Here is a 15,639-nt window from a genome sequence, read left to right on the forward strand (position 1 = left end):
AAAAAAAGGAATGACTTTTGGCTGCACGACGTCTCCTTTCTTCAACTTCAGGATACATGGTGAGGAGATTAACCCAGAGACCAGCGTATCTGGTATTAGCGTTGCCAATAAAAGAAAAAAACATAAACAAAACACTATGCAAATGTCCAGGATTTGTGGTACGTGAGATGCAAATTAACCCATTTAGACCTGAGGACAGTTTTCTGAGAAAAAAAACTCATGTTTCTATATGTCAGTGGTGCTCAAACATTTTCATGTGAAGGACGGAAGGACCCCCCAAAAAATACTGTACGTTGTTCCAGGGATCCCTCCAGAAGCAAAGATTTAAGTTGAAAATGTTCGCTCTGTTTTCTGAAAAACCTCATGTTTCTATGTCAGTTGTGCTCAACCTTTTTCATGTCAAGGACCCCCAGAATTCTCTCTATTGGGCCACACGGACCCCCCATCTGAAAATATGTAGTTCCAGGGATCCCCTAGAAGCCAATATTTTAGGTAAAAATGTTTGCTCTGAAATATATATATTCAAAGATTTGCGCCACATGTTCACGAATTTTCAATTTTTTTTTTTCAACAGCTAAAGCATAACACAATGCTTTAATAAAACACCAAAAGGGGTTTCCAGCCCAGAACGGATTATGATACGAGGAGGACGGGATGTTGACATTCCTTGGTGTTGCTGTTGGAGATTACCACGATAAAAGACTTGAATTAATAATTGAATATGTGCAGATAAAGGATAAAGGTTAAAGTGTCACAATAAACAAGGGAATGATTTGTGTATAAAAAAAGCAGAGACTTCCTCTTCTTTAAAAAAAAAGAAAATAAAAGATCTCGACAACTGGAAAAAAAAAATGAAAGCAATTACGGGAGTTTCTTTGTTGTTGTTGATGCTGTTGTTGCTTCGTTTCATTATTTAATTGTGGATTTGATTTAAGCCATTCTGACCTGAGATCAGATCTAAAAAATGTCTTCTAAATCCTGACAGTTTACCATTCTGACCTGAGATCAGATCTAAAAATGTCTTCTACATCCCGACAGTTTTCTGAAAAAGCTATGTTTCTATGTCAGTCATTCTTCGATTTAAAAAAAAATAGCAGAACTACAAGCTCGTATGAGCTTGTAGATCTGCTATTTTTCAATAGCTAAAGCATAGCATAATGCTAACACCAAAAAGGGGTTCCCGCACAAAATGGGTTAATCCCAGTGGACTGGATAGAGGTGAATGTCTGCCAAGATAAGATATCAAACAAATAAATAACACAGAACACCATTTCATTCATTTCACAGATCTATGCACAAGCATGAATCAGCCTATGATGATGTCAGGTCATCATTAACCTGAAACCTTCTCCTCAGGGGGGAGGGTTTCAGGTTGGGGGTCCCCGGGGATTGAGGGAGCTAAAGCATAGTTTGGAACCAAATGGAACCCTTATGGGTCTGTAACAGAGAGTGTAACGAATGCATACATTTGTACACTCTCAACAGTTAAATTAACATTGATTTTACAATATAAATTGGGGGTCACGGAGATAGAAATCCCATTAAATGTGGGGGTCCGTAGACTAATAATGCATGTCAAACTGGGGGTCCTTGAAATGCAACGGCTTGAGAATCACTGAACCGTAAAAACATTCTCTTATGGGGGTCCGTGGCATATCTTTTCAAATGGGGGTCCGCAAGCTGAAGAGTGTCAATTTGGGGGTCCCTGACATGAAAATGTTTGAGATCCTCTGACTTATACTGTATCTTTTTTGACAGCAGTAGTGCCTATAAAACAACTGCCCACTCACTCACTCCATAAATCCAAGACACCACATTATGCTTTTCATCTGACAGAGAAATCACAACGTCAAATCAGCCACAGAAGATATATTTGTGAAGTCTGACGGATGTAATTTACTAAAGAGGATTAGAATGCACATAAGCATCCTCTCCAAAACACCTCCCAAGTGCCTGAGTGATTACATTTTGATTCCACTCCAGTCTCTTGTTCCGTTCCGTTCCGTACACGTTCACGTTCGCCATCTGCATTTTTCATCCCCAGCTTTCGCGGACGTCTTTTTTAACCCATTCTGACCCGAGATCAGATTCATACGAGGTTTCCACTGGACACACACTGGTCTGATTAACCCAAATCTGACCTGAGATCAGATTCTAAAAATGTCAGTCGCTCTTCGATTTTTCAAAAAAATAGCAGACCTACAAGCTCGTAGCGCGCCACTCGGTGGCGCGCTATGAGCTTGTAGATCTGCTATTTTTCAATAGCTAAAGCATAACATGATGCATAACACCAAAATGGGTTCCCGTTCAGAATGGGTTAATATGCTTATGCTAATAAAAAAAAGGCAAAAGGATTTGTGTTGTTTTCCTTTTAATTCTTTATCTGCGAGTGGCTATCGCTTCAGCTGGAGGGTCAGCGCGCTATATAGCTATCACTATAGCAGACACACACGGGGGGGCTTATAGCGTTAGCGCGTTGCTTTCATTCATCAAGGTTTGATAGATTTCTACCTCGCCGCGATAAACCCGACGCTCCCCAATTAATGCCTTTTCACAGTCCTGCCGACGCCAACATGATCAGAGCGACTGCACGCCGGGCCTCCAGCTAAACATCTCTGTTTTGCCTTCCCCTTTCTTTTCTTTCTTTCTTTCTTTTTTTTATATATTTTTTATCCCACGATTTTGTAACCCATTTTTCACCCCTGTGCCAATCATCTACTGTGATCTTGGGCTCTACACACCCTCCGCCAACCTGGGGAGAGCAACGGACTTAACTCATGCTTCCTTCATGACTGAGTGTCCAAGTTGCTCCTTTACACCTGACAGGGGGGAGTTTCCCTGGTTGGACGTAGCGCGTGGAAGGAACACGTTATTCCAACCAGTTCCTTTCCCCTCCATCAGGCGCCCCGGCTGGCCAGGGGGAGGCAGTTTAGAGACCAGGATTACTGCATGTTTTTGTGAGGGTACCTACCCTAGGGGACACGGGGAGAACATGCAAACTCCACTCTTTTCTTTCTTTTTGTTGAGAAGGCTAAGTTACACCACACATAGATATGCCGTATACTGTACATGGTAAGGGATAATGCAAGGGGAGCAAGTCATTTATGAGAAGAAAAAACATGACAGGGAGGTTTATATTCTCTCACAACCGACTTTGCTCACAGCACATTATCCCACGGTGCATTATTAATCTACACAATCTCCCACATATATCTCGGATTTGCCTTATTCCCCCTTTTGAGAAGACTCTTGGAAAGCTAATATACCTCATGCATACAGTCAGGGACGTGCAGAGTGTGTTAGAGAGGCAGGGGCACTTTCGGACATTTTTTTTTTGCAAAAATAGCTGATCTACAAGCTCTTGTACTAGCGCAAAAGGAGACCTGGCCTACTTGTGTGAAATGCACTCCCGACAGAGTGCATTTCTAGTTGACTCTCTAGTTTCATATGGAATGTAAAAATATAAATGCAGTCGATGAAGCCACAGTTATTTCCTCTAAGTGACAACCATAGTGCAAGTGACAACACACACACACACACGCACGCCCGCACGCACACACACACACACACACACACACACACACACGAACACACACACACACGCCCGCACGCACGCCTCAGCAGATGATAGCCAATTATGAAAACCCTGACAGTGCTCCAACTTGCTGTGTTGAACATCCTGCCCCTGTACGTTTTACCGGGGGATACGGGGGGCTGTATCTTATTCTGTTTAAGAACGGCTAACACATACTGTACTGTACCTACGGTATGAAATATGAAAATCATTCAACATAAAAAAAAGGACCCAAAAACAAACACTGAACGGCTTCACCCCATTAGGTCTCATTAATTGTCAGTGGAAGAGCTCTAGGCTATGTCTCTTGATGAGAGCAACTACAACACAGAAAGGGCTAATAGCTTTTTAGCCTGTTCTAGCTCGTACCGTGTGTGTGTTCCCCCAGGGAAGATGTGCTGAGCGCGTGTGCTTTTTTTATATAAAGTCCCACCGAGTTTCACATAATGTAACACAGAATCAGACGTTTGGTAGCTGTATCCCAGTACAAGCATATTCTATTTGACCAAGACCAGTCTTGGTCAAAAGGATATCCTAGCTGAGAGTTTTTGAGGGAGTGCAGAGCATAGCTCTTGGTGGTATGAGTATCATCATGATTCCAAACTACTAAAACGTGTCAAATGGTAAATGGTGCATTTATATAGCAGCCTTTATCCAAGGCGCTTTACATAGATTGTGCATTTACATTCACCCATTCATTCACACACACATTCATACACCGATGGCGGCGGAAACCATGCAAGGCACCAACCTGCACATCAGGAGCAATTAAGGGTTCAGTGTCTTGCTCAAGGACACTTCGACATGTAGACAGGAGGAGCCGGGATTCGAACCGCTCTACAACCTGCTCTATAACTCCTGAGCCACAGTCGCCAATTGGAGGTGCCACGATTAGTTGTATAATAATCACAGTCACAATGTTGGCTTCGACAAGTAATGGTTGGATGCCAATATTGACCCCGTTATGACGACCATTGTTCACAAGTTATAACTGTCTGACCAATTACAGTTGCTTGTTTGGGGCAGAACAAAAATCGGATTACTAAACACCGGGAAGAACTAGAGACTGCAATCAACATCTGTTTGGAGCCATTTTGGATTGAGAGAAAGCATTGAGCATCGAGAACACGCACTGTGCAAAGTGCAAATTAACACAACTAACCTTTTCAGCCATCTGTATAAAGTCATAACGCAATCAAACTAAACAAAAAACAAACTATGTTAATTCAAAAGGTTTTAACTCCCGTCATTATTTTTCATTGTATGCTTTCAGAGTTAAACTATAACTCATTCCACGGCAAAGATGACTTTTTTTCCCCTCCAATGTCTTTCATTGTCGAAGACAACTTTGGCAACTTTTAGTTCTGTATCCTACATGAGCAAATTATAGGGAGTCTGAGTTTAGCTATACATCAAAATAGTGGTATTGTCTTTATTCAGAGGGGGGATGTGTGCGTGGCGTGCGTGCGTGGCGTGTGTGCGTGGCGTGTGTGCATGGCGTGTGTGCGTTGCGTGCGTGGCGTGTGTGCGCTGCGTGCGTGTGGCACTTCATTTCCAGGCTTATTGCGTGTCGCCTGGCGGTGGCGCTGCCCCCGGTGGCAGACAGACAGACAGACAGACAGACGTCTCAATGAAAAAACCTCCACTCTCGCTCGTTTCCGATCCTTCTTTATTCTGCTGCAAATAAATTGGCAGCGAAAATCAGATTTTTACCATCAGGAGAGATTTATGAGAAAGATATACTATAAGTACATCGAGATGGGGGAATATCGTAGGAGCTGAACCCCCCCCAAAGCAACAAAGGAGAGAGAGAGAGCGAGAGAGAGAGAGAGAGAGAGAGAGAGAGAGAGAGAGAGATGTTTATTTATTTCCTCCCAGGGAGTAGTAAAACAGCCGGAGAACATTTGTCTCTCACTAACGCAGGAGGGAAGGAGAACGGAGGTAGACAAATCAACAATAACCCATTCAGACCTGAGGACGATTCTATACAAAGTACCAAGAGCTAACCGTAACATTTTTTTAAATTCTTTCATACCAAATGCCATTAAGGCACTAAATGATACCATGTCTCGCTAGATTTGTTGTTGTTTTTCCAGTGTATTTGCCACTGTGTTGTCCTGCACTTTTTTGCCATGAGAAAATCATTGTGTAAAGTGTTGTTGCTGTTGTTGTAACTGTTTGTTTTTTACTGTTTGAGACCGAAGACGAATTTCCACACGTGGACAATAAATGAAACTAACTAACTAACTAACAAATGTCTTCTAAATCCTGACAGTTTTCTGAAAAACCTCATGTTTCTATGTGTCAGTGGACCCCAAAAATGATATGTATTTGGCCGGCGACCCCCAACTGACAATATGTTGTTCCATGGACCTCCCCAGAAGCAAAGATTTGAGTTAAAAACGTTTTTCACCATTTTTTTTGTAGTACTTTTGCTGAAGTGACAGTCTTCCCTCGCCAAATTTAACTCACAGAATTGACATCGAGTCAACAAATCTCATCATGTCCATTATACACTTTCAATGTGACAAATTGTGTCACAAAGAACTGTACCAGGCATCATGCAAGTAATGGGAATACTTAGTGCCCCCAACAGCAAAACATTTCATATAATTTCATTTTATATTAACTTATTCTTTTTAAACTCTCAGTCACTCTCAAAACCCAATTCTACAATCAATCATACGTATGTAATAAACCTGAAGACCTCCCACAGGGGATAGTTCAATATCACTAGTTAACTTTCCTTTTTTGTCATTCTCTCTGCGGGTAATCATAAATAAATACAAACAATACACAAGGTTTTTCATTAGCTAAAGTATAACACGATGCTTCAAAGTTACACCAAAAGGGGTTCCCTTCCCGTCCAGAATGGGATAACAGAAGAGAACTAGAGGCACAGGTTATACTGTAATGATTTTCTCAGTAACTGAGATCTGTTTTTCCTCGTCCTATTCGTTCAGGCTGTGATATTATTCAGTCAGACTCGGAGAAAGGAAGGAGAGGGGCCTACAGTTACAGTACACATCGGTTCATTCACAATGTTTACACAAAGCACTTTATATGCGGCATCACGTATAGATATATCGAAAAATATAGATATAGAAATGAAGCCATATGAGCACCCTGTACTTCTGTGTTTACTATTTTACACAGATCGGCTAGTTTGCTGGGAGAAGAGCCAAATTGTGTCCCCCATGCAGCAAAGTAGGCGCTTAATGACGTAGCCTTGACCAACCCATCTTCATATCGAACACAAACGTGTGAATGGAAATATTTATTCTGTATTCACTTGCATGAAGTGAGTGGGAAATTGAGTGGCAATTTGAGTTTAACGTTGTTTAACGTCGTTTTAATGCAATAAATAGACGGGACTTTTCTGTTTGGGTGTGTATGGGCTGTCAAGGCCAGAAAGTAGCGTTTTGCCACTCAGTGTATAGGCGTTCCCGCATAACCTCCAAGTATGATGATGTCACGCGCATAGCCTCTATTTTCAAACATAATAATCAGGCATCGTCTGTGGCCGTCCTCCAATCATGTGCAAGTTGCAAGAGCAACCGCTTCAAACTTTCTTTTCTTCCCACTTCAATTGTTCTACTAAACAACCGCCACATAGTTCATAGTTCTTAGTGGGGAAGGGACTTCTGACCTTCATCAGTTATTTATTGCACTTTTGTGATTGTGATACTATAAACTGTGAATACTCTAGCACTTCTTTTAATATTATACCTTCTCTTATTGCAATTTGCACTTCTCTTGTGATACTCTTGTGACTTGTACTTTGCTGCTACTGTGTATTGTCTTGTGTGTATTGTCTGTCTGTTTTAAAAAGCGTTGATGTACTAATGCACTTTTGCCCAAGACTAATTTCCCCTCGTGGGACAATAAAGTATATCTCATCTCATCTCATGTTTCATTTGAATCATATTCTTCTACGTGTGGAAATCGGACAGAACACTTCCTATTGTCTTCGGTGTGTTGTTGAGAGCAAAGGAACATCGCCTACATGAAATGATTCAAAACTTTGCCTTTCATGTATACAGGCTCAAGCTGTGTGAGATTTCGCCGCGCCACACACCACCCCACAACGATTTCTCACAACACCTGACGAAAGGATTCAGAGGTAAACTAAATCAGCAAATGTTGCCCTTTAACTGTTGTACTGTAAAGATCAATATCGTGTACAAAGATATATTGATATAGATTGAATTATATACCACATACTGTACGTTAGCCTCTAGCAAGGTGCATATAGTACACACACACAGCGGCACAGAATGGAAATCCACTTACAGAATGACTTTGATGTGGGCCGTAAACAGCCCCGGACGCATGCGAGCGGTCAAAACGCTCATCGCACGCCCAGGACATAACAAATATTAACCCATTTTGACCTGGGAATGATTCTATATACAAATGTCTGACAGTTTTCTGAAAAACCTCATGTTTCTAATATCAGTGGTTCTCAATATTTCATGTCGAGGACGCCCAAAAATCATATGTAATTGGCCGGCCGAACCCCGTCTGAAAATATGTTGTTCCAGCCAGGGACCTCCCTCCCAGAAGCAAAGATTTGAGTTAAAAAACCGAAACTCTGAAATATAATATATAATAATATATATCCAAAGATTTGACTCACATTTTCACGATTTTTCAAAAAAATAGCAGATCTAAAAGTTAGTGCCGCGCTATGAGCTTGTAGATCTGCTATTTTCCAATAGCTAAAGTACAACACAATGCTATAAACAGCAAATGGGGTTCCCCGTCTAGAATGGATTAATTTACACAGGTATAGTCGTCCAGAGCGTCTCACGTGTGGCTCCTTGGCGTTCCTATCTGGAGAGTCTCAAGGGCTCTTGAGTATAATGCATTTCTATTATTGTACCGTATAAGCGTGGCCATCCCAGTGGTGGCTTTATCAGGACATTGTTGTGTAGGTTGAGGCCGGAGTGGAGGGACATGGGGGGTGTTATTCCACGGGGCTGGGCTGGCATTAACCCGTTCTGACCGGCAGGGAACCATTCTACAATAATATATGTCTTCGAAATCATGACAGTTTTTCTTGAAAAACCTCATGTTTCTATAATGTCAGTGGTGCTCAAACATTTTCATGTCAAGGACATATAAGTTGTTTCAGGGACCTCACCCACAGAAGATTTGAGTTAAAAACGTTCGCTCTGAAAGAATATATATCATCGTCAGCATAAATAACCCTGTCGAAAGTTGCACTAAGATACTCAAATACTACAAACTCTAACATTTGGACGGTTTTTTATTGGATGTATATTGTATTTTGTGTTTTGTATGTTTCTCTATGTGGACCCTGAGTCTGCAATAAAGGCATTCATTCATTCATATATTCAATGATTTGCGCTCACAATTTTTCGAAAATAGCAGATCTGCAAGCTCATAGCGCGGCACTCGGTGCCGCGCTATGAGCTTGTAGATCTGCTATTTTTCCAACAGCTAAAAGCACAACACGATGCTTATAGATAGAACACTAAAAGGGGGTTCCCGTCCAGAATGCATTAATCTCTGTCACTTGTCCTCTCTCTGATTTATACTCGCGTTCCCAACGAGCCAGTCCACGCCCGGCCTCCGCCACATCCCGCTTCAATTCCTACTCTGTGATAGCGGCGGCTCTATTGTGTATACGGCCTTCATACCGCCGCCCGGCGCCCGCCTGACATTGAAGACTTGCTCTCCAAATCGGCGTGCAGGTGAAAACATGGCAAAGAATTAGAGTTTTTGCCCCGCAAGCGTGGAACAGAAAGGGACAAGATAACGGAGGGGCCCGGACGGACGTATACCGTCCCCTAGTACTCCCTACACTATACCAAGCCCCCAGTAAGGCTATCTAACGTTGAAGCTGCCACTACTACTACCTACGGGCCAAATGTGGTCAATGGTAAATGGTGCATTTATATAGCGCCTTTATCCAAGGCGCTATAGAGCACCGAAGTCTGACGTCACTTTCAGTAGAGGGCGTCAGTCCCCAGGTTCATGTATTTGTTTAGTTGCATTGAAATCCCCATTGAGGCGATTTTAGATGGCCTCATATAACAACTGTGTTTGAAAAATAAACATGTCACCCCGGCCGCTTCACTCATATGGATATGAAGAATCAACTGACTGAGAGAAAACGCTAATGTTACTGCTGCTGAATTAGTTAGATTTTCTCTAGAAGCAGACTGTATCATATATGAGTGACTGACTGTTGCAAACGATACAGAGACACCTCCCTAACAATAACGCTGAGACAGCTTGTTTATTTTTGGACCACAACGCTTATAGTAGACGATATTAAGATCACCCCATGTTATTCTCCATAGAGAAATTACTTCCGCGAACCAGGGGAATCGTCTGGATGAGCCAGTTACGCTAGGACTTCGGTGCTCTATACACCCATTCACACACACATGCATAGTTACACCGATGGCAGTGGAAACCATGCAAGGCACCTTAACCAGCACATCAGGAGCAATTAGGGGTTCAGTGTCTTGCTCAAGGACACTTCGACACTATAACTCTGGGGGAGCCCACAGGGTTCGAACTGGGAACCTTGCGGTTTACCATCCGGCCACTCTATACCCACTGAACCACCGCCGACCCAACGGGCAGAATTGCAGCACTGTGACGCGTTGTAGAGAGCTTGTAGATCAGCTATTTGCGGGGCGCAACCACCCAGCACTCTTTAGCTATAGTGGAGTAATCTGAGTTCCCAGAAGTTTTATTTTTCGCCACAAGGCGGGCGAGAAAAAAGGAACTTCTGGGAAAAAAGGAACGTATCCCTGTGAGGGAAGTACGTTGCGCTCAGAATCTGAGCGGACACTCCCCTTTCCGGTCTGAAGCACTGTGCATACCATGAAAATAGTCCGAAGGGAATCCAATTCCAAATTGAATTGTAGTAGGCCACCACCGCTCAAGGAGCAATTGTTTCCCTTCCGTCTTATTTAGATGTAGCGCCCACTCCATGTGGAACCCGCCCCTGTCTTTTGATTCGCATTTCATTTGAAACGCAACACACTGGGCCACGCCCCTGTTGCACAGGATCTGAGGCCAATTTTCCTAGACCAATAGTGGAGATACGGTGTGTGTGTAACGACATTGGATTCCTAAACAAATGTGTTGAATGCAAAATACATGTTGTTCAAGTTCAGGAGACTTCGGGGGAAAAAAGCTATTCTCCTGAATGCTGCCTTCCTTCCGACATGGCATGGAAAGGAGAGGAGAGGCATTTACATTCGACTATAAACTGCGTATTCACGGGTAGAAGACTATTCGGAAACCATTCGTATACATTTGGATTATTTCTGTACATTTGGATTATTATGTGATTGTACCTCTGAATCTGCAACACATTTCTTGTATAGTGTCTTATCTCCACTAAACTTTAAACTTTATTATATTCGTTGTGGATTCTAAAATGACTTTATATATATATATATACTGGTCTTTCTATTTGTTTGGGTGTACAAAGGTTTTCAATCCATTCCCTGGATGGCATTTAAAAGGGCAATTCACTCATTTTAAAGGTAAAATATATTAATTAATTTTAATTAATTTGGGTACTGTACATTCAAAGTTCTCTCAAAAGGTTGCATTCATTGTGCATTGTTTCTTAAAGTGACAGGACTAAATTTGGTTCCAACTCTGTATATGTTATAAAATGGTTTCTTATTGTCTTAAACTGACAGTGCTACTGTATATTCCTGTAACTATTAAGGTAATTTCTTTAGGCCCTTGGTGTTAAAGGGGAAAAAGGTAAGTACATTACCTTTACCATTACAGTAACATTATGCCTTTCAGAGTAAAAGCTGCCATATCTTTCCTGCACCCCGAGCTTCTATTTTGAAAGAAATCACGGCGTTGATTGTGTTTGGGCAAAATAAGGTAAGTATAAAGACCTCTGGGGGGGTCACCATGGGCTGTATTTTGCGTGTCTTAAGTACCAGGTCTTATTACTTATAACTTAAGACCTGGAGGCGTGATCAATGCCATTTGGCTATTCTGAGTGTCCAAAGAGCATTGACCACGCCTCCAGGTCTTAAGGCATGATAAAGGCAGTTACAGGGCATACAACAGTTCACTTATCTCCATTTGCGTTCACATCTGTGCTACTGTAGGTATTTGTGACATTATTATAGGTTGTTGTTGTTTATCATTGCCCTTGACTGACTGGTTACAGATGATTGACAGCGTTTGGCCAGAGGTTAACTGAGGGAATGACATTCGGCATTAATGACCCGTTTACCGTTTGCTATGTTTTATTCAGAGTGACTTCAGAGCATAATGTTTAACACATTAAGACCTGACGACCGTTCTACAAAATGTTCTTCTAAATCATGACAGTTTTCTAGAAAAACATCATGTCACTACGTATGTCAGTGGTTCTCAAACTATTTCATGTCAAGGACCCCAAAAATTATATGTATAATTTGGCCTCCGACCACCATCTGAAAATATGTTGTTCCAGCGACGTCCTCCCAGAAGCAAAGATTTGAGTTAAAAATGGTCGCTCTGAACGAATATATATTCAAAGATTTGTGCCACATTTTCACGATTTTTCCAAAATAGCAAACCTCTACAAGCTCGTAGCGCGGCACTCGGTGGCGCGCTACGAGCTTGTAGATCTGCTATTTTTCAATAGCTAAAGTATAACACAATGCTTAAGACATCTAAAGGGTGTTCCCGTCCAGAATGGTTTAATGTGCTCGTGGACCCAACGTGTTTGCAAGGGCAATACGAGGAGCCGTGATATATACACGCTGTCCGTGTTCCACTCCACGCTCTTCTTTAATCTTTATGGAGAATCACAGCGAGATCAAACGCGCATTAACTCGCCACCGCAATAAAGCACTTGATGTATGCTCAACGCCACCACCGACCGCCGCGCGCTGCACCAGGTGGCGACTGGAGCTCTCCCTCTCTCTCTCTCTCGACACACACACACACACACACACACACACCACGCTGCGTCCGACAATGTATGGAGCGAATTAAGCTGCTAATACTCATTTTAATATAAATGAGCTCGCTTTATAATGACGTGAAAGGTTCCCTGGGCGCGGCGGGAGACTGGCGTTGGAAACGGAAGGGCCCAGTTAGCGACATGACAGTTTGGTGATAAATCATCAGTAATTAAACACTTTGGAAATATACGGACCACAGCAGAGGGTGTGTATGGTGGGGGGGTGGGGAGGTGTGGGGGGCAGCAGTGTGCTTGCCTCGTTGGGAGGCCGGTTGGTTGGTTGATTGGTTGGTTGGTAGTCTTGTGGCTCATCTTGATCGGCGGTCACGTTTTATCCACTTAAACCTTATACACACATGGGGCTGTATTTTGCGTGTCTTAAGTACCAGGTCTTATTACTTGCCTTTAGAGAAAGCGAGGCCCAAAGACATTTAGACCTGAGAACGATTCTACAAATGCCTTCTAAATCATGACAGTTTTCTGAAAAACCTCATGTTTCTGTCAGAGCAGTGGTTCTCAAACATTTTCATGTCAAGGATAAGCGGTTGAAGATGGATGGACTAAATAAAAATAAATGTGTAGCTATAATTAACCTTTGACCATTTTTATACCTCTTTTATTGGGCATTCATTTTATTCATTCTATTCTTTATTTCTTGTCAAATGCCTTTTTTAAATTCCCTTTGTGTACAAACTATATAATATAACTATAAACTATATATATGCAAATAATATCATAACAGCGACTCCGTTGGAACGGACTGGTGACCCCGATTTGAGGGTCTATGACAGCAACTGTTATTGGACGTCTCTGTGACGACGACTCCAGCATGCAAACGATTAACTGATTGTAAAACAGACCAAAGGAGGAGCTGAGGTGGGTGAGATGTGGGGGGGTCGTGGGGGGGTTGTGAGGGGCCCCCGTTGGATCACCAACATGGAAGAGGTCCCTCCCCATTCAGTCAGGGGAAATAATAATGAGGGTATTAACCCATTCTGACCTGAGATCAGATTCATACCAGGTTTCCACTGGACACACACTGGTCGGATTAACCCATTCTGACCTGAGATCAGATTTCTAAAAATGTCAGTCGTTCTTCGATTTTTCAAAAAATAGCAGACCTACAAGCTCGTAGCGCGCCACTCGGTGGCGCGCTATGAGCTGCTATTTTTCAATAGCTAAAGCATAACATGATGCCAACACCAAAATGGGTTCCCGTTCAGAATGAGTTAAATACAGCCAGCAGATGAAAAATAATAACATATCGATTTGTGCCACGTAGCGCTTTCACAGGAGTGTAATGGCCTGATTCCTGGTATTGATCTGCAGGAGGGGGTTTTGCTGGTCACCCCCCCCCCCACCCCCTGTGAGACTGAGACCCCCAGTGAGAAAGAGATTGGCTAAATCCATCCAGCTTCAGTTTCTCTACGGTATACACGCGGCTACGCGCGTCTCGTAAACGGGCTTCGTTTGAACAGTTCTTTGGAAATTCCATCAAAGCCTCTTCACACGAAGAGGCTTTTAACCACTTGAACCCTAGTAGTGTACAGTATGTCGTTATGTAACATGTGGTGGAAATATAGCTGATATACAAGCTCACACAACCGTATTGCAATGAGACGCGTTGTGAGCCTGTAATACCTGTAGATGGACCTATTTAACCCATTTAGACATGAGGTCGATTCTACAAATGTCTTCTAAATCCTGACTGGTTTCTGAAAAAATAAACGTGTTTCTATGTCAGTGGTTCTCAAACGTTTTCATGTCAAGGACCCCCAGGATTATCTGTATTTGGCTATTTTTCAATAGCTAAAGTATAACATAATGCTTAAAACACCAAAAGGGCGAAAATAGGGCCCTTGGTGTAGAGGGAGAAAAAAGGCGCGGGCCCAAAAATAGAGCCTTGTAGGACTGCTGTCAGGGTTTAAGTGGTTAAATAAATAAATTCCACTGAAACTTATACAAACTATATGTATAGCCTACATAGTTGGTCAATTAATAATGTTGGAAGCCGGCCATTTTCTACAGAGACACATTTTCACTGGATGAGGTGACCCTTTTGGCAAGTAAAGCCGACACATTTACTTACTTCAGAGTAAAGACAGTCAGAATAATTTGTTCTTTTGTCTCCTCAGTTAGAAAAAAAAACCTAAGTGGATTCAAACGACCCAATTCTGTATTCTGTGTCTCCATGCCTGGATTATCCCATTTAGTCCTGAGCACGATTCTACAAAAAAATGTCTTCTAAATCATGACAGTTTTCATGAAAAACCTCATGTTTCTGTATCAGTGGTTCTCAATATTTCATGTCAAGGACTCCCAAAAATATATGTAATTGGCCACCGACCCTGAAAATGTGTTGTTCCAGGCAAGGACCTTCCAGAAACACAAAAAAGTTGAGTTAAAAACTTTTCGCTCTGAAAGAATATACTCAAACATTTGGGCCACATTTCCAAGGCACTCGGTGCTGCGCTATGAGCTAGATCTGCTATTTTTTCAATAGCTAAAGTATAACATAATGCTTGAACAGGGGTACTTCCCGCCCAAAATGGATTATTTATGCCTCTACTGTACAGACACTTGTACGCGTTTTGCCGTGCAAAAAGGCAGACAGAATCTCGCCCTCCCACCGAGAGCGGCTTGCTCTGTGACCCCCAACTCTTTCACAGGCTCCGTCTTCAAGTGATCTTATTCCTAGCTCAAAGAGACAGGAAAATCTATATCTCAATTTGGAACACTTCATCTCTGCTCCAAAAGTGCCCCCGCGAGAAAAAGAAAAAAAAAACGTATTAATATAAATAGAGACAAGCTGATTCAACACCCTGAAAGATGAATTTAACTACTTTGTTCTGAAATATATGTATTTTAGCCCGTGTGAGATATCAGCCTTCTCAGAAAAAAATAAAAACGTGATACGACTTTACAGCAGAAAGGCTAACCCCCCCCCATCCACCCATCCCTCCCACCCCTCCCCCCCAAGAATAACACATGCATTTTCGGGAATACATTAACCCATTTAGACCTGAGCTCGATTCTATACAAATGTCTTCTAAATTATGACAGTTTTCTGAATAACGTTTTCATGTCTAGGACC

The 15,639-nt window shown here is 42.3% G+C and overlaps 1 protein-coding gene across 1 annotated transcript in view; it reads right to left on the reverse strand.

The window, feature by feature from the left end:
• The window catches only part of LOC308335912 (uncharacterized protein), a gene marked incomplete at its 3' end in the record, with an annotated part of 312,796 nt that overhangs the window by 238,430 nt on the left and 58,727 nt on the right, over nucleotides 1-15,639 (reverse strand). The window lies entirely within an intron of this gene.

Source organism: Protomyctophum bolini, assembly GCF_963924005.1.
Source record: "Protomyctophum bolini genome assembly, chromosome: 20".
NCBI lineage: Eukaryota > Metazoa > Chordata > Actinopteri > Myctophiformes > Myctophidae > Protomyctophum > Protomyctophum bolini.